Consider the following 26921-nt stretch of genomic DNA (forward strand, 5'->3'; position numbering starts at 1 on the left):
AATTATGTTGAATCGTTGAATTTTCTCTTGCGTAAGAGACTTGTAGTGTTTAGAAATTGCTCATACTCACCCATCACAATACTCAGCGTCATCTGATAACGAGAAATCTGGATACGTTGTACCTCATCTTGTCATGGGGGATGCAAAGTAAATACACGGGTCATATCTACATGTACTAGGAGTCTTACTACTGCTTTTATTATTTGGTGTCTGGAGATCAAAAAGAATAAATGATGTGGCATATACAAAAAATAGAAATAATATTCATTATATTATGAACTAGGATTTTGAATGTCAAAAGTGAACAATGTGCAATATTTGTTTGAATAGTAGTGGTTTTCATAAGTCTTGTAAACTTATCAAAGTGTGATTGTTACATAATAAGTTTTCTCTGATATCTGAATACAGTGGGCAACAATCGAAATTAAATTCCCCTTCGACTACCGTTGTACAGTAGTTACAATATCTCCTCCCACTTTGAGTGTTGATACGTATACCAGATTCAATCTGCAAGTTGTGTGCTAACAGAGAACACCGCAAAGGTAGCACACAGTCAATATTAGATAACAAAACGACATATTTGTTGAAGAGAGTTTTTTTTTAAGTTACACATAAATAGTTTAGTGGTTTCTCTGTATAGCATTCTGTCTGATTGATGGGTGATTCTGGGATATATTCACATCGCTGAGGAAAAGATGAGAAGGAAACAAATATGAACATGAACAATGTTCAACTCAAATTACCAACAAATATAAAATAACGTATGATATAACGTAGGGTACTATGGGATATGAAGATTTTTTAACAGTGACAAAATCATTTCTGATCACGGGAAACAATTTTAGATTTAAAAATCACTTGGCAGTATTATTCAGTTGTCGATTCTCGGTGTAAAATTATTGGTGAGGATGTTATTTTCTAGTGAACTGGTGTATTATACAATTATGCTAATATTTTTTTATTTTTTACCTTTCTTACCAATTGTTCATATTGATTTGCTTAAAGAAGTTCACTAGGTACAATATCTGCAATTTCTGCAGCTATTCGAATGATAACTGGGGTGAAATGGATAACAAAGAGTGTACTTTGTTAAAAATCGGGGGCAGTATATGTTCAAATTTATTGGCTTTGATACGTGCAGCGTTCCACTCATATCCGTCATATTGTAATATTATTATTACACCAAAATATCATGTCGTCTAAGATCAATGCCCTTTAAATTACTCCTACCTTTACTCTGAATATCTGTCGTCATGTTGTAGAATAACTGTTTCAACTCTCTTGGAAAATTACTCGTGAATTATCGTAATAGATACAGAAAACTTTATCAGTAAATCATTAACGTTAACTAGTACGTTGATGAAAGAACTACCCGACATGCAACCTGGTAAACAAAGTGTCATGGCAACGGGTTACCAGGCACCACAGCATCGCGTACAGAGCTAGAGTGATGTTGAACGGGCGTTCCCTCTCCTGAGAGCGTCGTGGAGGGCTCTCTACTGTCGCCGCCAAGACCTCTCTAACATCAAGACCTACAAGAGCAAGACTGGTGATGGACGTAGTTCTATGACGCAGTGATCACGGCGCCCTCTGGAGAGGCAAGGTAGAGTGGTGATTGTCCTACCTATATTAAAATGGAATAATACTCCTTAGTAACATTTGTAAACAAGTGACTTTGTTCTATTGCAATGTATGATGGGAATAGAATAGAATAATGTGATGGCAGAATGGTGATCATCCAAACTGTATTAAAATGGAATAAAACTCCTTAGTAACATTTGTAAACAAATGACTTTGTTCTATTGCAGTGTATGATGGGAATAGAATACAATAATTTGATGGTAGAATGTTCCCTCTCCTGAGAGCATCGTGGAGGGCTCCCTACTGTCGCCGCCAAGACCTCTTTAACATCAAGACCTACAAGAGCAAGACTGGTGATGGACGTAGTTCTATGACGCAGTGATCACGGCGCCCTCTGGAGAGGCAAGGTAGAGTGGTGATTGTCCTACCTATATCAAAATGGAATAATACTCCTTAGTAACATTTGTAAACAAGTGACTTTGTTCTATTGCAATGTATGATGGGAATAGAATAGAATAATTTGATGGTAGAATGGTGATTATTCTACCTATATTAAAATGGAATAATGCTCCTTAGTAACATTTGTAAACAAGTGACTTTGTTCTATTGCAGTGCATGATGGGAATATAATGGAATAATTTAATGGTACAGTGGTGATTGTTCAACATATATTAAAATGGAATAATCCTTCTCCTTAGTAACATTTGTAAACAACTAACTTTGTTCTATTGCAGTATATGGTGGGAATAGAATAGAGTAATTTGATTAACAATAGTGATTATTCTACCTATATTAAAATGGAATAATCCTTCTCCTTAGAAACATTTGTAAACAACTAACTTTGTTCTATTGCAGTGTATGGTGGGAATAGAATGGAATAATTTGATGATAGAATGGTGATTATTCAACCTATATTAAAATGGAATAATCCTTCTCAATAGTAACATTTGTAAACAACTAACTTTGTTCTATTGCAATGTATGATGGGAATAGAATAGAGTAATTTGATGATAGAATGGTGATTATTCTACCTATATTAAAATGGAATAATCCTTCTCCTTAGCAACATTTGTAAACAACTAACTTTGTTCTATTGCAATGTATGATGGGAATAGAATAGAATAATTTGATAGTACAGTAGTGATTGTTCAACATATTGTTGCGGAAAGCTTGCGGGTGTCACGCCGCCGGGTGCCTGTATTTGGCTCGTCTCAGTACCTTACTGGAGAAAGTCGGATTTTTCCCTGTATTTCAGGTCTAGATATCCCGTGTTTAGTCGAAGCACACTTTTCATATGCCAGTCAGTTGCTGAGTCTTGGTCACATGGTCAGGTAGCTATAGCAACACTTTTCTCCCATGCTCGCTCACTCTCTCTCTTGCTGGACACCGTGTAGTCAACATCATGTCAAATACGCTCTTGACATAATCTCTTGGTTTACCGTCATTTTCACTTCTTTTCTGTTAAAACCTACTTCTTCCTTTAGGGAAACGTTTTCTTGTATGCCTCTGTGAGGTTGGGTCGCTGGTTTTCACGAGTTGGTCGTGATATTTCAGGTTTCTTGGGTTATGCCATGGTCTAGAGTCGCTGGTATTGGCGAACGTGTCTGTACTCAATTTCATAGTGTATGTTCTGCCATACACAAGGTCAAATCGAACAGCTTGGTGTGACGGAGCGGGTTTTTCACGCTTATCGAAGGCTTGCTAACGCTACCACTTATTAACTTTCGTAGGCAATCTATTCTAGAGTTTTATTAGGTGTTAAATATCAGAGTTTTTCGTGTACTTTCCACGAGTTCGTCACAATAGTGGCAAGCGGTGCGATTTAAAATTGGGTCGGGTTCATAGCGTTGCGTTGGTACACTGTTCTATTGTTTGTATTTGCGACAAAGTTTCAAAGTCGTTTTGTCGATCGATACTCCCGGCTATTGATCAAGTTGTTGCAGTTGTTGTTTGGTTATTTGGCATTGTACTGATTTTGAGACATTGTCATGGAGAATTCTCTAGACAGTGAGATTACTTTTCCAAGTGGAGAGCAAGGTGTTGATAACACTGTCTTAGTATCTGATACAACTCACAGTAAATCTGAGCAAGTTCACAGTGAACGGCAAGTTGGCGATTTTGTGGACATGCCTCACCTAATGTCGCCAGAAGGTATCGTCCAACAAGGAGTAAAGCATTTGTCTGAGACTATACCATTCTCCTTAGGGGGTGTTTCAGGTGGTATGAATAGTGCGTTGAACACTACCACTGCGAGGGGTGGCAATATGTCAACTTCTGTTGCCCAGAGTAAAGGGTCTACTTCAATGAAAAGTGCGGATGTGTTGGATGGTCACTCTTTTGCTCAGCCTAACACAAATTCTACTCCAGCACATTTTCTTGGTTCTAGATTGTTACCCACAGGTATGAGTTTGGGGTATGAGGGAGGCAGTCTATCTGCAGGTAAATTAGATTTGCCATCATCAGGTATGTCTTACAAAACCAGTAGAACTCCCCCACTAGACTGTTCGGGCTCTAAACAAACAACAGTAGCGAAAGCAGACAGTTATGATGGGAATAATGATTTTGTGAACTACAAACTCCATTTTGAAATCTGTGCGCGTGTAAATGGGTGGAATTCTGAGCAGAAATTTCACATTCTTTTGACCAAACTGAGAGGTAGAGCTCTTGAATTCGCTGCGCATTGCGGAAAGGAAGTAAACGATTATGAGGAGTTGTGTGAATTGTTGATCAGACAGTTTTCAACTTGTGGTCTTGAGGACGAATTTCGTCTTCAGGCTAAGACAGTTGTAAGGAAAAAAGATCAGTCCTTAAAAGATTTAGCACAGGAAATAAGACAGATTATAATAAAGGCATACCCTAGTGCTACAGGTGATTGTTTTGAACGACTTTGTATTGATCACCTCTTTCAGGCTGTCCAAGATGACGCGCTGCAGAGAAAATAAATGAAGCAGGGCGAATGAAAGGTGCGACTTTGGACTCTGTCGTCCACGAAGGACAGTGTGAGGAAAGTTATCAGAAATTTCGTAGAACGAAGGGTCGTCCGTCTGTAGTCAGGTCAGGTGATATGTGCGATGAGGGTTCGTCTAAAGACTCAAGTATGCAGGGTTTATTACTGCATGTATTACTGGAAAAAGTAGAGACATCTCTTAAGTCTCGAAATTTCAGTAGTACAAGGGGGAGAGATTCTCCGAAGAAATTAGAATGTTGGTCGTGTGGTCAGGAAGGGCATCGAAAACAAAATTGCCCACAACGTCAACAGGGTCAAACTAAGGTCAAGTCGTTAAACGACCAAGGATTGCGGGATCCGGCCGTCCCACAATCCGATTAGGACAGTCAGCAAGTAAAATTGATGGCGAGGCTGGATTAGACCGAGCTGATTATGTAGCGACAACTGTTTCTCCATCTTTGTTTTCTAAATCTAATTCTAATTTAATTTCAAAACAGACTATTGATCAAAGTAGTAACACGTCTTCTAATCTTACTTATACTTCTGACAATTCTTCTTTTTCTCAACTCAAGTCTGGTGAAGGTCATGGGGTCACAGGTCAGTGTCCTTTGGTCATTAGGGCGGGTACACCTCAAAGTAGTAACCAGGAATCAATTCGGATGATATTGGTTGATGTAAGCGTGCAAGATGTCACTCAAAAATGCTTAATTGACACCGGTTGTACAAACTCAATAATTTCTAAAGAATTTTTCGATCTCATCCCTGAAAATGAGCGCCCACAGTTGGTCGATTTTGGTAACTATCTTATCCAGGCAGATGGGTCGCACGTTGCATTATTGGGTAATAACGTATTGGTGAAAGTTAAGATTGGTGACAAAGAGAGATTGGAATCTATCCTGGTAGCAGAGTCTTTAGATGGGTCAGCTGGTATAATAGGCATGGATTTGTTACGCAAATTCGATTGCAAACTTAATTTGCAGGAGGGTACCGTTGCTATTGGAGACCAAGTATTGGAAACAATACACGATGACTTGAAACCTTTCTGCTGTCGGCTTCAGGCTAATTGGGCACAGTCTATTCCAGCGGGGCATGAAGGTATACTCTTGGCTAGGATGCAAAGGAAGCCTAGAGTTGGTCAAGTGGGATACAACTTGTATAGGGGTCATGTGATTGAAAGAGAAAATAGTCAGGAATCAGGTATTCTGTGTCTGAGGTTACCACTATGGTAACTCCAGTTCATGTTGGTGAAACAGGTATGATGGGTGCTTACTGTCTCAGTCAAACGGGAAGTAACGTCCATGCAGTAAGGGTTATAAATCTAAGCAACCAAGATATAGAAGTCAGGAAAGGTCAATGTGTGGGTTTACTGAAAATGGATAAAACTGCAAATTTTAGTATAGAATCTTTTCCGGTGTTGGACAGGCCAGTTGCTAACACAACAGCAACATCAACCGTTAAGGTGGCAGCTGCTAAACAGTGTGAGGGCATGCCTAACCATTTACATGATCTGTATGAGCGCAGTATAGTGAATCTTACTTCTGACAATCAAAAGAGACGAGTGTTTGAGTTGTTGGTTAAGAACTCGGATGTGTTCAGTAAAGACAGTATGGATATGGGAAAAACTGATATCATTAAACATCACATACCTACAACCTCTGAAGTTCCAATTAGGTCTCGTCCGTACAGGGCACCTCATTGGAAAAAGACTGAGATTGATAGGCAGATTCAGAGTTTCGTAGATAAGGGTTTGTTGGAAGAATCGGATAGTGCATGGTCCAGTCCTTGTTTGTTAGTAAATAAGAAAGATGGCTCATATAGGGTTGTTTGTGACTATCGCAAACTTAATGCCATTACACTTTGTAATGCGCAGCCCATTCCAAGAATCCAAGATAATTTGGAAAGTTTGGGTAGTGCAAAACTATTCAGCTGTTTAGACCTTAATCAGGGGTTCTACCAAGTAGAATTGGACAAAGGTAGTAGAGAGAAGTCAGCTATTGTTACACCTTCGGGGAGGCTATTACAATGGACTTCAATGCCCATGGGTCTTTGTGGTAGTCCAGGCACTTTTGAAAAGCTAGTAGAGAAAGTCTTCCAGGGATTACAGTGGGAAATCTTGTTACTGTACATTGATGACATCATTGTCTTTGGCTCTACTTTTGAAGAAGAGGTAGAGAGACTAGAGATGGTATTTGGTAGGTTGAGGAAGGCTGGTTTGAAGTTAAAGGCTAAGAAGTGTGTCCTCTTTGCTGTCAAGGTCGAATTCTTGGGTCATACCATTACTGAAAAGGGGGTTTCCACTGACCCAAAGAAAATAGATTCCATCAAGCATTGGCCAGTTCCACGCAATGTGTCAGAAGTGCGAAGTTTCTTTGGTTTAGCGTCATATTACCGACGGTTTATTCGTAATTTTGCAAGCATAGCTAAACCATTGAATGAACTGACACGCAAACATGCGGTATTTGTATGGACACCTCAGTGTCAGGCTGCATTTGATGAATTGAAGGAGTTGCTAACAACAGCTCCTGTGCTTGCGTTTCCATCAGAAAAGGGACAATTCGTCCTAGACACAGATGCAAGTGGGACTGGGATAGGAGCAGTCCTATCACAAGAAATAGAGGGTGTGGAACATCCGATTGGCTATGCTAGTCGAGTGCTGAATAAAGCAGAAAGGAATTACTGCGTTACCCGTAGGGAGCTTTTGGCCTTGGTGAATTACGTGAAGTATTTCAAGCACTATCTTCTTGGTAGGAAGTTTACAATCAGAACTGATCATGCTTCCTTGGTCTGGTTGCTAGGGTTTAAAAATCCTGAGGGACAGTTGGCCAGATGGTTGGAGGTTTTGGGCCAGTTTAATTTTAAGGTGGTCCATAGAGCTGGTAATAAACACCAGAATGCTGATGCATTAAGTCGCATCCCGGTCATAAATTGCAAGCAATGTGGTATGGAACATCATGGGTCAAGTCAAGCGAGTAGCAAGGGGTCGGCATACTCTTGTGAGTCTAATAGTAAAGAGTCGGTCGTCCAGGTTCTGATAATGCCTCAAAGGGTGGGGAAAAGGATAATCCAGAGGAAGTGTCTGTCTGGTGTCTTTCCAGGAGGGGACGCCCTCTATCAAGGAAAGGGAAGGTGCACAAGGTACCCCTAAGGCAGCAGGCTGTTGGTAAACAGAAGGATGCTGAGTTCAAGTTAGACAGTGATACAGTCATAAATCACGAACCTCTTTGGACCAGAGAGGAATTGAGAAATTGTCAATTAGATGATCTCCATATAGGGCTGATATTGAGGTTAGTTGAAGGAGGTCGTGATAGACCCTCATGGGAGGAAATTTCTCATAAATCCCCAGCTTTAAAAACGTATTGGTCCCAGTTTAATCAGTTTCGTGTTCGTGATGGTATCCTGTATAAGTTGTGGGAGGCTGCAGATGGTAAGCTGGTTCGCTGGCAAATTGTATTACCCAGGGTTTATATTGGGCTTGTACTAAAGACATTCCATGAAAGCCGATTTGGCGGACATGGTGGTATGGGACGTACACTTGCAAAGGTTCGACTCAAGTATTACTGGTATGGTATGTCGGTTGATGTGCGTGCCCATGTTCGTTTATGTGACACTTGTGCTAAGAATAAGTCAACTGGTGGGGTTAAACGCGCCCCAATGAAGACATATGTAGTTGGAGCTCCAATGGAGAGAATAGCAATTGATGTGGTTGGTCCCTTTCCACAGTCTGATAAGGGAAACAAGAACATTTTGGTGGTTGGTGACTACTTCTCCAAATGGATGGAGGCATATGCTATTCCTAATGAGGAAGCAGTAACTGTTGCAAAGACTTTGTTAGATAACTTCCTTAGTCGGTTTGGTATGCCCTTGGAATGCCACAGTGATTTAGGGCGTAATTTTGTCTCTAACGTGTTCAAAGAGGTGTGTGAACTATTGGGGGTTAGCAAAACCTATACAACTCCCAGGCATCCCCAAAGTGATGGACAAATAGAGAGATATAATCACACTCTAGTCCGGTACATTAGATCCTACATGGATCCACACAAACATCAGTCCGACTGGGATGATAACTTAAGTCTTGCAACATTTGCTTATCGCAGTAGTGTCCATCCTTCTACTGGTGAAACACCCAACATGCTTATGTTCGGTAGGGAACTCTACTACCCCTTGGATATAGCGGTCACCTCCACTGAAACACAGGATGTTGACCAATTCACTGACTACGTTACTGACTTGAGAGAAAGACTAGAAGTAGCACACGAACATGCGCGCACACAACTGACTAATACTGCTAGGAGACAGAAAAAGCTGTATGACCGTTTTGCGACAAAGCAGAGTTATAGTGTAGGGGACTTTGTTTGGCTTAAGGACAAAAGGAGGAGAAAGGGTTATGCTCCTAAATTACAGCTAGCATACGAGGGGCCATACTTGGTGGTCAGTAAGCTCTCTGACTTGGTATATAGGATACAGTATAGCGCTAAGAGTAAGCCAAAGATTGTCCACTATGAAAAACTGAAACAATATCAGGGAAAGGAACTGGAACATTGGTTGGACAAGGTTAAGATTCTGCCAGTGGACGAACGTGTCCAGGTGGGAACACCCACCGACTCTGATCACACAAAATCGGATCTGTATGACAAAATTAAGGTCACACCACCTTCACATGCACATAGCACTGTTAACCAGAATGGTGTAACTGCAGAGGTGAAAGGTCAGTCAAATGAGTCCATTCCAATGGTGGTTTCTCCCCTTGATATTGCTCCAGTGGTTAGGAGTGACATTGTGAAAGGTTGCTCTGATAATGAGCATGACACAGAGATAAAAGATGATCTAAGTAAAGATCATGGCCTTGATATAGGTGGACCACTTGATAGTCTGAAAATTATAAAAGACACTGAAACACAATCAATAGAAAAGGTTTTGGAGGATGAAACAAAGGCAAATACAAAACAGTCAAAGCCACAAAGTGTTAGGTATCCGAGAAGAGTCCGGAAGCCAGTGAATTACTATGGTTTTAATAGACTGTCAAAGGCCGTTAGTCAAGTTTGGAAAGACTTGACTGCAAGCAGAACAGTTCCTGTTGTTCAGACAATCTAAGCTACAAGAACATCTTGGCACGTAGCCAGGGAGAATGGAGGTTTCTCTCTTCAGGGTTTGACATCCCTGCGTAGGTGAGTCACAGGGAGTGTAACAAAGCAAGGTAGTTACACTTGGTGAACGGAAAAAGTTCATGGTTGTCACTTGTTACCATATAGGAGGGGTACATAGTGATGTTAGGTCACAGATATGACAGAATTGGTTCATAGTGACTGGTTGATGAGCAATCATCGTTTATGATTTTCACTTCTCGACGATCAACACTGACTGACTGACTGAAAAAAAAGGTATAAAATGGAAAGAAAAGTCCTTATTTAGACAACTCATTTTCGTATTGATTCTATTTTTGTGAACAGACTGATTATGAAGATATTTCATTACTAGTTAGTTCATCAGTTGATTTAACCCATCGCTGCGGGTTGGCATTGTCAGCTGAAGCGTGGTGTGGTTGTTTTGTCACTATGGCAAATTGAATTAAATTGGTCTGTATGTGATGATTTTATTTCAGAGTACACTGGACATGTAAGGTATTTGCGTGGTAATAGCAAATCATTTTCTATCATGGGTGTTGTGATAGATGGAGACCATGTACTTGTGTCACTTTATTTGTACTATATTGGAATCTTTTTATTGCATATTACTGTATAGGCGACTATGACAACTAAACTACAAGCTTTAGTCTTTGAATTCGTATGTGGTATCCACAATGAACAATTTTTGTAGCGTTATCTACAGGACAGATTCTTGGGTTTCGTTTGACCAAGACAGAGGGGCTCGTTGCCCTGAATAACCCTTTTGGTTATGTCAATACAAGCGTAGATGTACCTTATCGACCTTTTGTGCATGAGGGCATGCACAGGTCTGGTCGGGGGAATTGTTGCGGAAAGCTTGCGGGTGTCACGCCCCCGGGTGCCTGTATTTGGCTCGTCTCAGTACCTTACTGGAGAAAGTCGGATTTTTCCCTGTATTTCAGGTCTAGATATCCCGTGTTTAGTCGAAGCACACTTTTCATATGCCAGTCAGTTGCTGAGGGGCGGAGTCTTGGTCACATGGTCAGGTAGCTATAGCAACACTTTTCTCCCATGCTCGCTCACTCTCTCTCTTGCTGGACACCGTGTAGTCAACATCATGTCAAATACGCTCTTGACATAATCTCTTGGTTTACCGTCATTTTCACTTCTTTTCTGTTAAAACCTACTTCTTCCTTTAGGGAAACGTTTTCTTGTATGCCTCTGTGAGGTTGGGTCGCTGGTTTTCACGAGTTGGTCGTGATATTTCAGGTTTCTTGGGTTATGCCATGGTCTAGAGTCGCTGGTATTGGCGAACGTGTCTGTACTCAATTTCATAGTGTATGTTCTGCCATACACAAGGTCAAATCGAACAGCTTGGTGTGACGGAGCGGGTTTTTCACGCTTATCGAAGGCTTGCTAACGCTACCACTTATTAGCTTTCGTAGGCAATCTATTCTAGAGTTTTATTAGGTGTTAAATATCAGAGTTTTTCGTGTACTTTCCACGAGTTCGTCACAATATATTAAAATGGAATAATCCTTCTCCTTAGTAACATTTGTAAACAACTAACTTTGTTCTATTGCAGTGTATGATGGGAATAGAATAGAATAATTTGATGATAGAATGGTGATTATTCTACCTATATTTAAATGGAATAATCCTTCTCCTTAGTAACATTTGTAAACAACTAACTTTGTTCTATTGCAGTGTATGGTGGGAATAGAATAGAGTAATTTGATGATAGAATGGTGATTATTCTACCTATATTAAAATGGAATAATCCTTCTCCTTAGTAATGTTTGTAAACAACTAACTTTGTTCTATTGCAGTGTATGGTGGGAATAGAATAGAATAATTTGATAGTAGAGTGGTGATTGTTCAACATATATTAAAATGGAATAATCCTTCTCCTTAGTAACATTTGTAAACAACTAACTTTGTTCTATTGCAATGTATGGTGGTAATAGCATAGAATAATTTGATAGTAGAGTGGTGATTATTCTACCTATATTAAAATGGAATAATTCTTCTCCTTAGTAACATTTGTAAACAACTAACTTTGTTCTATTGCAGTGTATGATGGGAATAGAATAGAATAATTTGATGATAGCATGGTGATTATTCTACCTATATTTAAATGGAATAATCCTTCTCCTTAGTAACATTTGTAAACAACTAACTTTGTTCTATTGCAGTGTATGGTGGGAATAGAATAGAGTAATTTGATGATAGAATGGTGATTATTCTACCTATATTAAAATGGAATAATCCTTCTCCTTAGTAATATTTGTAAACAACTAACTTTGTTCTATTGCAGTGTATGGTGGGAATAGAATAGAATAATTTGATAGTAGAGTGGTGATTGTTCAACTTATATTAAAATGGAATAATCCTTCTCCTTAGTAACATAACATTTGTAAACAACTAACTTTGTTCTATTGCAATGTATGATGGTAATAGCATAGAATAATTTGATAGTAGAGTGGTGATTATTCTACCTATATTAAAATGGAATATTTCTTCTCCTTAGTAACATTTGTAAACAACTAACTTTGTTCTATTGCTGTGTATGGTGGGAATAGAATAGAATATTTGATAGTTGAATGGTGGTTATTCTACCTATATTAAAATGGAATGAATAATCCTTCTCCTTAGTAACATTTGTAAACAACTAACTTTGTTCTATTGCAATGTATGATGGTAATAGAATAGAATATTTGATAGTACAGTGGTGATTGTTCAACATATATTAAAATGGAATAAACCTTCTCCTTAGTAACATTTGTAAACAACTAACTTTGTTCTATTGCAGTGTATGATGGGAATAGAATAGAAAAATTTGATAGTTGAATGGTGGTTATTCTACCTATATTAAAATGGAATGAATAATCCTTCTCCTTAGTAACATTTGTAAACAACTAACTGTGTTCTATTGCAGTGTATGATGGTAATAGAATAGAATAATTTGATAGTAGAGTGGTGATTATTCTACCTATATTAAAATGGAATAATCCTTCTCCTTAGTAACATTTGTAAACAACTAACTTTGTTCTATTGCAATGTATGATGGTAATATAATAGAATATTTGATAGTACAGTGGTGATTGTTCAACATATATTAAAATGGAATAAACCTTCTCCTTAGTAACATTTGTAAACAACTAACTTTGTTCTATTGCAGTGTATGATGGGAATAGAATAGAAAAATTTCATAGTTGAATGGTGGTTATTCTACCTATATTAAAATGGAATGAATAATCCTTCTCCTTAGTAACATTTGTAAACAACTAACTTTGTTCTATTGCAGTGTATGATGGTAATAGAATAGAATAATTTGATAGTAGAGTGGTGATTATTCTACCTATATTAAAATGGAATAATCCTTCTCCTTAGTAACATTTGTAAACAACTAACTTTGTTCTATTGCAGTGTATGATGGGAATAGAATAGAATAATTTGATGATAGAATGGTGATTATTCTACCTGTATTTAAATGGAATAATCCTTCTCCTTAGTAACATTTGTAAACAACTAACTTTGTTCTATTGCAGTGTATGGTGGGAATAGAATAGAGTAATTTGATGATAGAATGGTGATTATTCTACCTATATTAAAATGAAATAATCCTTCTCCTTAGTAATATTTGTAAACAACTAACTTTGTTCTATTGCAGTGTATGGTGGGAATAGAATAGAATAATTTGATAGTAGAGTGGTGATTGTTCAACATATATTAAAATGGAATAATCCTTCTCCTTAGTAACATTTGTAAACAACTAACTTTGTTCTATTGCAATGTGTGGTGATTATTCTACCTATATTAAAATGGAATAATCCTTTTCCTTAGTAACATTTGTAAACAACTAACTTTGTTCTATTGCAATGTATGATGGTAATAGCATAGAATAATTTGATAGTAGAGTGGTGATTATTCTACCTATATTAAAATGAAATAATCCTTTTCCTTAGTAACATTTGTAAACAACTAACTTTGTTCTATTGCAGTGTATGGTGGGAATAGAATAGAATAATTTGATAGTAGAGTGGTGATTGTTCAACCTATATTGAAATGGAATAATCCTCCTTAGTAACATTTGTAAACAACTAACTTTGTCCTTTTGCAATGTATTATGGGAATAGAATAGAATATTTGATAGTACAGTGGCGATTTTTGTTCAACATATATTAAAATGGAATAATCCTTCTCTTTAGTAACATTTGTAAACAACTAACTTTGTTCTATAATAGTGTATGATGGGAATAGAATAGAATAATTTGATAGTAGAGTGGTGATTGTTCAACCTATATTAAAATGGAATAATCCTTCTCCTTAGAAACATTTGTAAACAACTAACTTTGTTCTATTGCAGTGTATGGTGGGAATAGAATAATTTGATAGTTGAATGGTGGTTATTCTACCTATATTAAAATGGAATGAATAATCCTTCTCCTTAGTAACATTTGTAAACAACTAACTTTGTTCTATTGCAGTGTATGGTGGGAATAGAATGGAATAATTTGATAGTAGAGTGGTGATTGTTCAACATATATTAAAATGGAATAATCCTTTTCCTTAGTAACATTTGTAAACAACTAACTTTGTTCTATTGCAGTGTATGATTGAAATAGAATAGAATAATTTGATGATAGAATGGTGATTATTCTACCTATATTAAAATGGAATAATCCTTCTCCTTAGTAATATTTGTAAACAACTAACTTTGTTCTATTGCAGTGTATGGTGGGAATAGAATAGAATAATTTGATAGTAGAGTGGTGAATGTTCAACATATATTAAAATTGAATAATCCTTCTCCTTACTAACATTTGTAAACAACTAACTTTGTTCTATTGCAATGTATGATGGTAATAGAATACAACAATTTGATGATAGAATGGTGATTATTCTACCTATATTAAAATGAAATAATCCTTCTCCTTAGTAACATTTGTAAACAACTAACTTTGTTCTATTGCAGTGTATGGTGGGAATAGAATAGAGTAATTTGATGATAGAATGGTGATTATTCTACCTATATTAAAATGGAATAATCCTTCTCCTTAGTAACATTTGTAAACAACTAACTTTGTTCTATTGCAATGTATGATGGTAATAGAATAGAATAATTTGATGATAGAATGGTGATTATTCTACCTATATTAAAATGAAATAATCCTTCTCCTTAGTAACATTTGTAAACAACTTACTTTGTTCTATTGCAATGTATGATGGTAATAGCATAGAATAATTTGATAGTAGAGTGGTGATTGTTCAACCTATATTAAAATGGAATAATCCTTCTCCTTAGAAACATTTGTAAACAACTAACTTTGTTCTATTGCAGTGTATGGTGGGAATAGAATAATTTGATAGTTGAATGGTGGTTATTCTACCTATATTAAAATGGAATGAATAATCCTTCTCCTTAGTAACATTTGTAAACAACTAACTTTGTTCTATTGCAGTGTATGGTGGGAATAGAATGGAATAATTTGATAGTAGAGTGGTGATTGTTCAACATATATTAAAATGGAATAATCCTTTTCCTTAGTAACATTTGTAAACAACTAACTTTGTTCTATTGCAGTGTATGATTGAAATAGAATAGAATAATTTGATGATAGAATGGTGATTATTCTACCTATATTAAAATGGAATAATCCTTCTCCTTAGTAATATTTGTAAACAACTAACTTTGTTCTATTGCAGTGTATGGTGGGAATAGAATAGAATAATTTGATAGTAGAGTGGTGAATGTTCAACATATATTAAAATTGAATAATCCTTCTCCTTACTAACATTTGTAAACAACTAACTTTGTTCTATTGCAATGTATGATGGTAATAGAATACAACAATTTGATGATAGAATGGTGATTATTCTACCTATATTAAAATGAAATAATCCTTCTCCTTAGTAACATTTGTAAACAACTAACTTTGTTCTATTGCAGTGTATGGTGGGAATAGAATAGAGTAATTTGATGATAGAATGGTGATTATTCTACCTATATTAAAATGGAATAATCCTTCTCCTTAGTAACATTTGTAAACAACTAACTTTGTTCTATTGCAATGTATGATGGTAATAGAATAGAATAATTTGATAGTACAGTAGTGATTGTTCAACATATATTAAAATGGAATAATCCTTCTCCTTAGTAACATTTGTAAACAACTAACTTTGTTCTATTGCAATGTATGATGGGAATAGAATAGAATAATTTGATGATAGAATGGTGATTATTCTACCTATATTTAAATGGAATAATCCTTCTCCTTAGTAACATTTGTAAACAACTAACTTTGTTCTATTGCAGTGTATGGTGGGAATAGAATAGAGTAATTTGATGATAGAATGGTGATTATTGTACCTATATTAAAATGGAATAATCCTTCTCCTTAGTAATGTTTGTAAACAACTAACTTTGTTCTATTGCAGTGTATGGTGGGAATAGAATAGAATAATTTGATAGTAGAGTGGTGATTGTTCAACATATATTAAAATGGAATAATCCTTCTCCTTAGTAACATTTGTAAACAACTAACTTTGTTCTATTGCAATGTATGGTAGTAATAGCATAGAATAATTTGATAGTAGAGTGGTGATTATTCTACCTATATTAAAATGGAATAATTCTTCTCCTTAGTAACATTTGTAAACAACTAACTTTGCTCTATTGCAATGTATGATAGGAATAGAATAGAGTAATTTGATGATAGAATGGTGATTATTCTACCTATATTAAAATGGAATAATCCTCCTTAGTAACATTTGTAAACAACTAACTTTGTTCTATTGCAATGTATGATGGGAATAGAATAGAATAATTTGATAGTACAGTAGTGATTGTTCAACATATATTAAAATGGAATAATCCTTCTCCTTAGTAACATTTGTAAACAACTAACTTTGTTCTATTGCAGTGTATGGTGGGAATAGAATAGAATAATTTGATAGTAGAGTGGTGATTGTTCAACATATATTAAAATGGAATAATCCTTCTCCTTAGTAACATTTGTAAACAACTAACTTTGTTCTATTGAAGTGTATGATTTGAATATAATAGAATAATTTGATAGTAGAGTGGTGATTGATCAACCTATATTAAAATGGAATAATCCTTCTCCTTAGTAACATTTGTAAACAACTAACTTTGTTCTATTGCAATGTATGATGGGAATAGAATAGAATATTTGATAGTATAGTGGTGATTGTTCAACATATATTAAAATGGAATAATCCTTCTCCTTAGTAACATTTGTAAACAACTAACTTTGTTCTTATGCAGTGTATGGTGGGAATAGAATAGAATAATTTGATAGTTGAATGGTGGTTATTCTACCTATATTAAAATGGAATGAATAATCCTTCTCCTTAGTAACATTTGTAAACAACAAACTTTGTTCTATTGCAGTGTATGATGGGAATAGAATAGAAAAATTTGATAGTTGAATGGTGGTTATTCTACCTATATTAAAATGGAATGAATAATCCTTCTCCTTAGTAACATTTGTAAACAAATAACTTTGTTCTATTGCAGTGTATGATGGGAATAGAATAGAATAATTTGATGATAGAATGGTGATTATTCTACCTATATTAAAATGGAATAATTCTTCTCCTTAGTAACATTTGTAAACAACTAACTTTGTTCTATTGCAATGTATGATGGGAATAGAATAGAATAATTTGATGATAGAATGGTAATTATTCTACCTATATTAAAATGGAGTAACCCTTCTCCTTAGTAATATTTGTAAACAACTAACTTTGTTCTATTGCAGTGTATGGTGGGAATAGAATAGAATAATTTGATAGTAGAGTGGTGATTGTTCAACATATATTAAAATTGAATAATCCTTCTCCTTAGTAACATTTGTAAACAACTAACTTTGTTCTATTGCAATGTTTGATGGTAATAGAATAGAATATTTGATGATAGAATGGTGATTATTCTACCTATATTAAAATGAAATAATCCTTTTCCTTAGTAACATTTGTAAACAACTAACTTTGTTCTATTGCAGTGTATGGTGGGAATAGAATAGAGTAATTTGATGATAGAATGGTGATTATTCTACCTATATTAAAATGGAATAATCCTTCTCCTTAGTAACATTTGTAAACAACTAACTTTGTTCAATTGCAATGTATGATGGTAATAGAATAGAATAATTTGATGATAGAATGGTGATTATTCTACCTATATTAAAATGAAATAATCCTTTTCCTTAGTAACATTTGTAAACAACTTACTTTGTTCTATTGCAATGTATGATGGTAATAGCATAGAATAATTTGATAGTAGAGTGGTGATTATTCTACCTATATTAAAATGGAATAATCCTTCTCCTTAGTAACATTTGTAAACAACTAACTTTGTTCTATTGCAATGTATGATGGGAATAGAATAGAATATTTGATAGTAGAGTGGTGATTGTTCAACATATATTAAAATGGAATAATCCTTCTCCTTAGTAAAATTTGTAAACAACTAACTTTGTTCTATTGCAGTGTATGATGGGAATAGCATAGAATAATTTGATAGTAGAATGGTGGTTATTCTACCTATATTAAAATGGAATGAATAATCCTTTTCCTTAGTAACATTTGTAAACAAATAACTTTGTTCTATTGCAGTGTATGGTGGGAATAGAATAGAATAATTTGATAGTAGAGTGGTGATTGTTCAACATATATTAAAATGGAATAATCCTTCTCCTTAGTAACATTTGTAAACAACTAACTTTGTCCTATTGCAGTGTATGATGGGAATAGAATAGAATAATTTGATGATAGAATGGTGATTATTCTACCTATATGAAAATGGAATAATCCTTCTCCTTGTAATATTTGTAAACAACTAACTTTGTTCTATTGCAGTGTATGGTGGGAATAGAATAGAATAAATTGATAGTAGAGTGGTGATTGTTCAACATATATTAAAATTGAATAATCCTTCTCCTAAGTAACATTTGTAAACAACTAACTTTGTTCTATTGCAATGTATGATGGTAATAGAATAGAATATTTGATGATAGAATAGTGATTATTCTACCTATATTAAAATGGAATAATCCTTCTCCTTAGTAACATTTGTAAACAACTAACTTTGTTCTATTGCAATGTATGATGGTAATAGAATAGAATAATTTGATGATAGAATGGTGATTATTCTACCTATATTAAAATGAAATAATCCTTTTCCTTAGTAACATTTGTAAACAACTAACTTTGCTCTATTGCAATGTATGATGGGAATAGAATAGAATAATTTGATGATAGAATGGTGATTATTCTACCTATATTAAAATGGAATAATCCTTCTCAATAGTAACATTTGTAAACAACTAACTTTGTTCTATTGCAATGTATGATAGGAATAGAATAGAGTAATTTGATGATAGAATGGTGATTATTCTACCTATATTAAAATGGAATAATCCTCCTTAGTAACATTTGTAAACAACTAACTTTGTTCTATTGCAGTGTATGATGGGAATATAATCGAATAATTTGATAGCTGAATGGTGTTTATTCTACCTATATTAAAATGGAATGAATAATCCTTCTCCTTAGTAACATTTGTAAACAACTAACTTTGTTCTATTGCAATGTATGATGGGAATAGAATAGAATAATTTGATAGTACAGTAGTGATTGTTCAACATATATTAAAATGGAATAATCCTTCTCCTTAGTAACATTTGTAAACAACTAACTTTGTTCTATTGCAGTGTATGGTGGGAATAGAATAGAATAATTTGATAGTAGAGTGGTGATTGTTCAACATATATTAAAATGGAATAATCCTTCTCCTTAGTAACATTTGTAAACAACTAACTTTGTTCTATTGCAATGTATAGTAGTAATAGCATAGAATAATTTGATAGTAGAGTGGTGATTATTCTACCTATATTAAAATGGAATAATTCTTCTCCTTAGTAACATTTGTAAACAACTAACTTTGTTCTATTGCAGTGTATGATGGGAATAGAATAGAATAATTTGATGATAGAATGGTGATTATTCTACCTATATTAAAATGGAATAATCCTTCTCCTTAGTAACATTTATAAACAACTTACTTTGTTCTATTGCAATGTATGATGGTAATAGCATAGAATAATTTGATAGTAGAGTAGTGATTATTTTACCTATATTAAAATGGAATAATTCTTCTCCTTAGTAACATTTGTAAACATCTAACTTTGTTCTATTGCAATGTATGATGGGAATAGAATAGAATAATTTGATAGTACAGTAGTGATTGTTCAACATATATTAAAATGGAATAATCCTTCTCCTTAGTAACATTTGTAAACAACTAACTTTGTTCTATTGCAATGTATGATGGGAATAGAATAGAATAATTTGATGATAGAATGGTGATTATTCTACCTATATTTAAATGGAATAATCCTTCTCCTTAGTAACATTTGTAAACAACTAACTTTGTTCTATTGCAGTGTATGGTGGGAATAGAATAGAGTAATTTGATGATAGAATGGTGATTATTCTACCTATATTAAAATGGAATAATCCTTCTCCTTAGTAATGTTTGTAAACAACTAACTTTGTTCTATTGCAGTGTATGGTGGGAATAGAATAGAATAATTTGATAGTAGAGTGGTGATTGTTCAACATATATTAAAATGGAATAATCCTTCTCCTTAGTAACATTTGTAAACAACTAACTTTGTTCTATTGCAATGTATGGTAGTAATAGCATAGAATAATTTGATAGTAGAGTGGTGATTATTCTACCTATATTAAAATGGAATAATTCTTCTCCTTAGTAACATTTGTAAACAACTAACTTTGCTCTATTGCAATGTATGATGGGAATTGAATAGAATAATTTGATGATAGAATGGTGATTATTCTACCTATATTAAAATGGAATAATCCTTCTCAATAGTAACATTTGTAAACAACTAACTTTGTTCTATTGCAATGTATGATAGGAATAGAATAGAGTAATTTGATGATAGAATGGTGATTATTCTACCTATATTAAAATGGAATAATCCTCCTTAGTAACATTTGTAAACAACTAACTTTGTTCTATTGCAGTGTATGATGGGAATATAATCGAATAATTTGATAGCTGAATGGTGTTTATTCTACCTATATTAAAATGGAATGAATAATCCTTCTCCTTAGTAACATTTGTAAACAACTAACTTTGTTCTATTGCAATGTATGATGGGAATAGAATAGAATAATTTGATAGTACAGTAGTGATTGTTCAACATATATTAAAATGGAATAATCCTTCTCCTTAGTAACATTTGTAAACAACTAACTTTGTTCTATTGAAGTGTATGATTTGAATATAATAGAATAATTTGATAGTAGAGTGGTGATTGATCAACCTATATTAAAATGGAATAATCCTTCTCCTTAGTAACATTTGTAAACAACTAACTTTGTTCTATTGCAATGTATGATGGGAATAGAATAGAATATTTGATAGTATAGTGGTGATTGTTCAACATATATTAAAATGGAATAATCCTTCTCCTTAGTAACATTTGTAAACAACTAACTTTGTTCTTATGCAGTGTATGGTGGGAATAGAATAGAATAATTTGATAGTTGAATGGTGGTTATTCTACCTATATTAAAATGGAATGAATAATCCTTCTCCTTAGTAACATTTGTAAACAACAAACTTTGTTCTATTGCAGTGTATGATGGGAATAGAATAGAAAAATTTGATAGTTGAATGGTGGTTATTCTACCTATATTAAAATGGAATGAATAATCCTTCTCCTTAGTAACATTTGTAAACAAATAACTTTGTTCTATTGCAGTGTATGATGGGAATAGAATAGAATAATTTGATGATAGAATGGTGATTATTCTACCTATATTAAAATGGAATAATTCTTCTCCTTAGTAACATTTGTAAACAACTAACTTTGTTCTATTGCAATGTATGATGGGAATAGAATAGAATAATTTGATGATAGAATGGTAATTATTCTACCTATATTAAAATGGAGTAACCCTTCTCCTTAGTAATATTTGTAAACAACTAACTTTGTTCTATTGCAGTGTATGGTGGGAATAGAATAGAATAATTTGATAGTAGAGTGGTGATTGTTCAACATATATTAAAATTGAATAATCCTTCTCCTTAGTAACATTTGTAAACAACTAACTTTGTTCTATTGCAATGTTTGATGGTAATAGAATAGAATATTTGATGATAGAATGGTGATTATTCTACCTATATTAAAATGAAATAATCCTTTTCCTTAGTAACATTTTTAAACAACTAACTTTGTTCTATTGCAGTGTATGGTGGGAATAGAATAGAGTAATTTGATGATAGAATGGTGATTATTCTACCTATATTAAAATGGAATAATCCTTCTCCTTAGTAACATTTGTAAACAACTAACTTTGTTCAATTGCAATGTATGATGGTAATAGAATAGAATAATTTGATGATAGAATGGTGATTATTCTACCTATATTAAAATGAAATAATCCTTTTCCTTAGTAACATTTGTAAACAACTTACTTTGTTCTATTGCAATGTATGATGGTAATAGCATAGAATAATTTGATAGTAGAGTGGTGATTATTCTACCTATATTAAAATGGAATAATCCTTCTCCTTAGTAACATTTGTAAACAACTAACTTTGTTCTATTGCAATGTATGATGGGAATAGAATAGAATATTTGATAGTACAGTGGTGATTGTTCAACATATATTAAAATGGAATAAATCTTCTCCTTAGTAACATTTGTAAACAACTAACTTTGTTCTTATGCAGTGTATGGTGGGAATAGAATAGAATAATTTGATAGTTGAATGGTGGTTATTCTACCTATATTAAAATGGAATGAATAATCCTTCTCCTTAGTAACATTTGTAAACAACTAACTTTGTTCTATTGCAGTGTATGGTGGGAATAGAATAGAATAATTTGATAGTAGAGTGGTGATTGTTCAACATATATTAAAATGGAATAATCCTTCTCCTTAGTAACATTTGGAAACAACTCACTTTGTTCTATTGCAATGTATGATGGTAATAGCATAGAATAATTTGATAGTAGAGTGGTGATTATTCTACCTATATTAAAATGGAATAATTCTTCTCCTTAGTAACATTTGTAAACAACTAACTTTGTTCTATTGCAGTGTATGGTGGGAATAGAATAGAGTAATTTGATAATAGAATGGTGATTATTCTACCTATATTAAAATGGAATAATCCTTCTCCTTAGTAACATTTGTAAACAACTAACTTTGTTCTATTGCAATGTATGATGGGAATAGAATAGAATATTTGATAGTACAGTGGTGATTATTCAACATATATTAAAATGGAATAATCCTTCTCCTTAGTAACATTTGTAAACAACTAACTTTGTTCTTATGCAGTGTATGGTGGGAATAGAATAGAATAATTTGATAGTTGAATGGTGGTTATTCTACCTATATTAAAATTTAATGAATAATTCTTCTCCTTAGTAACATTTGTAAACAACTAACTTTGTTCTATTGCAATGTATGGTGGGAATAGAATAGAATAATTTGATAGTAGAGTGGTGATTATTCTACCTATATTAAAATGGAATAATCCTTCTCCTTAGTAACATTTGTAAACAACTAACTTTGTTCTATTGCAGTGTATGATGGTAATAGAATAGAATAATTTGATGATAGAATGGTGATTATTCTACCTATATTAAAATGAAATAATCATTTTCGTTAGTAACATTTGTAAACAACTAACTTTGCTCTATTGCAATGTATGATGGGAATAGAATAGAATAATTTGATAGTAGAGTGGTGATTGTTCAACATATATTAAAATGGAATAATCCTTCTCCTTAGTAACATTTGTAAACAACTAACTTTGTTCTATTGCAATGTATGGTAGTAATAGCATAGAATAATTTGATAGTAGAGTGGTGATTATTCTACCTATATTAAAATGGAATAATTCTTCTCCTTAGTAACATTTGTAAACAACTAACTTTGCTCTATTGCAATGTATGATGGGAATTGAATAGAATAATTTGATGATAGAATGGTGATTATTCTACCTATATTAAAATGGAATAATCCTTCTCAATAGTAACATTTGTAAACAACTAACTTTGTTCTATTGCAATGTATGATAGGAATAGAATAGAGTAATTTGATGATAGAATGGTGATTATTCTACCTATATTAAAATGGAATAATCCTCCTTAGTAACATTTGTAAACAACTAACTTTGTTCTATTGCAGTGTATGATGGGAATATAATCGAATAATTTGATAGCTGAATGGTGTTTATTCTACCTATATTAAAATGGAATGAATAATCCTTCTCCTTAGTAACATTTGTAAACAACTAACTTTGTTCTATTGCAATGTATGATGGGAATAGAATAGAATAATTTGATAGTACAGTAGTGATTGTTCAACATATATTAAAATGGAATAATCCTTCTCCTTAGTAACATTTGTAAACAACTAACTTTGTTCTATTGCAGTGTATGGTGGGAATAGAATAGAATAATTTGATAGTAGAGTGGTGATTGTTCAACATATATTAAAATGGAATAACCCTTCTCCTTAGTAACATTTGTAAACAACTAACTTTGTTCTATTGAAGTGTATGATTTGAATATAATAGAATAATTTGATAGTTGAATGGTGGTTATTCTACCTATATTAAAATGGAATAATCCTTCTCCTTAGTAACATTTGTAAACAACTAACTTTGTTCTATTGCAATGTATGATGGGAATAGAATAGAATATTTGATAGTATAGTGGTGATTGTTCAACATATATTAAAATGGAATAATCCTTCTCCTTAGTAACATTTGTAAACAACTAACTTTGTTCTTATGCAGTGTATGGTGGGAATAGAATAGAATAATTTGATAGTTGAATGGTGGTTATTCTACCTATATTAAAATGGAATGAATAATCCTTCTCCTTAGTAACATTTGTAAACAACAAACTTTGTTCTATTGCAGTGTATGATGGGAATAGAATAGAAAAATTTGATAGTTGAATGGTGGTTATTCTACCTATATTAAAATGGAATGAATAATCCTTCTCCTTAGTAACATTTGTAAACAACTAACTTTGTTCTATTGCAGTGTATGATGGGAATAGAATAGAATAATTTGATGATAGAATGGTGATTATTCTACCTATATTAAAATGGAATAATTCTTCTCCTTAGTAACATTTGTAAACAACTAACTTTGTTCTATTGCAATGTATGATGGGAATAGAATAGAATAATTTGATGATAGAATGGTAATTATTCTACCTATATTAAAATGGAGTAACCCTTCTCCTTAGTAATATTTGTAAACAACTAACTTTGTTCTATTGCAGTGTATGGTGGGAATAGAATAGAATAATTTGATAGTAGAGTGGTGATTGTTCAACATATATTAAAATTGAATAATCCTTCTCCTTAGTAACATTTGTAAACAACTAACTTTGTTCTATTGCAATGTTTGATGGTAATAGAATAGAATATTTGATGATAGAATGGTGATTATTCTACCTATATTAAAATGAAATAATCCTTTTCCTTAGTAACATTTGTAAACAACTAACTTTGTTCTATTGCAGTGTATGGTGGGAATAGAATAGAGTAATTTGATGATAGAATGGTGATTATTCTACCTATATTAAAATGGAATAATCCTTCTCCTTAGTAACATTTGTAAACAACTAACTTTGTTCAATTGCAATGTATGATGGTAATAGAATAGAATAATTTGATGATAGAATGGTGATTATTCTACCTATATTAAAATGAAATAATCCTTTTCCTTAGTAACATTTGTAAACAACTTACTTTGTTCTATTGCAATGTATGATGGTAATAGCATAGAATAATTTGATAGTAGAGTGGTGATTATTCTACCTATATTAAAATGGAATAATCCTTCTCCTTAGTAACATTTGTAAACAACTAACTTTGTTCTATTGCAATGTATGATGGGAATAGAATAGAATATTTGATAGTAGAGTGGTGATTGTTCAACATATATTAAAATGGAATAATCCTTCTCCTTAGTAAAATTTGTAAACAACTAACTTTGTTCTATTGCAGTGTATGATGGGAATAGAATAGAATAATTTGATGATAGAATGGTGATTATTCTACCTATATTAAAATGGAATAATCCTTCACCTTAGTAACATTTGTAAACAACTCACTTTGTTCTATTGCAATGTATGATGGTAATAGCATAGAATAATTTGATAGTAGAATGGTGGTTATTCTACCTATATTAAAATGGAATGAATAATCCTTTTCCTTAGTAACATTTGTAAACAAATAACTTTGTTCTATTGCAGGGTATGGTGGGAATAGAATAGAATAATTTGATAGTAGAGTGGTGATTGTTCAACATATATTAAAATGGAATAATCCTTCTCCTTAGTAACATTTGTAAACAACTAACTTTGTCCTATTGCAGTGTATGATGGGAATAGAATAGAATAATTTGATGATAGAATGGTGATTATTCTACCTATATGAAAATGGAATAATCCTTCTCCTTGTAATATTTGTAAACAACTAACTTTGTTCTATTGCAGTGTATGGTGGGAATAGAATAGAATAAATTGATAGTAGAGTGGTGATTGTTCAACATATATTAAAATTGAATAATCCTTCTCCTAAGTAACATTTGTAAACAACTAACTTTGTTCTATTGCAATGTATGATGGTAATAGAATAGAATATTTGATGATAGAATAGTGATTATTCTACCTATATTAAAATGGAATAATCCTTCTCCTTAGTAACATTTGTAAACAACTAACTTTGTTCTATTGCAATGTATGATGGTAATAGAATAGAATAATTTGATGATAGAATGGTGATTATTCTACCTATATTAAAATGAAATAATCCTTTTCCTTAGTAACATTTGTAAACAACTAACTTTGCTCTATTGCAATGTATGATGGGAATAGAATAGAATAATTTGATGATAGAATGGTGATTATTCTACCTATATTAAATGGAATAATCCTTCTCAATAGTAACATTTGTAAACAACTAACTTTGTTCTATTGCAATGTATGATAGGAATAGAATAGAGTAATTTGATGATAGAATGGTGATTATTCTACCTATATTAAAATGGAATAATCCTCCTTAGTAACATTTGTAAACAACTAACTTTGTTCTATTGCAGTGTATGATGGGAATATAATCGAATAATTTGATAGCTGAATGGTGTTTATTCTACCTATATTAAAATGGAATGAATAATCCTTCTCCTTAGTA

At 33.1% G+C, this 26921-nt stretch overlaps 1 long non-coding RNA gene across 2 annotated transcripts in view; it reads right to left on the bottom strand.

The window, feature by feature from the left end:
- LOC144443121 (uncharacterized) overlaps positions 1–26921 on the bottom strand; it is a 171115-nt gene that overhangs the window by 1793 nt on the left and 142401 nt on the right. Inside the window, exons 1-2 of one of the 2 annotated variants that reach the window (XR_013481669.1) lie at positions 1231–1603; positions 71–210 (exon numbers count right to left, since the gene is read on the bottom strand). This is a non-coding gene — a long non-coding RNA (uncharacterized LOC144443121). Of the gene's footprint in view, positions 1–70; positions 211–1230; positions 1604–26921 lie in introns of those variants that run through there. The other variant, XR_013481670.1, reaches the window with a different exon arrangement.

The sequence above is a fragment of the Glandiceps talaboti genome, chromosome 1 (genome assembly GCF_964340395.1).
Source record: "Glandiceps talaboti chromosome 1, keGlaTala1.1, whole genome shotgun sequence".
In the NCBI taxonomy this organism is placed as follows: Eukaryota; Metazoa; Hemichordata; class Enteropneusta; family Spengelidae; genus Glandiceps; species Glandiceps talaboti.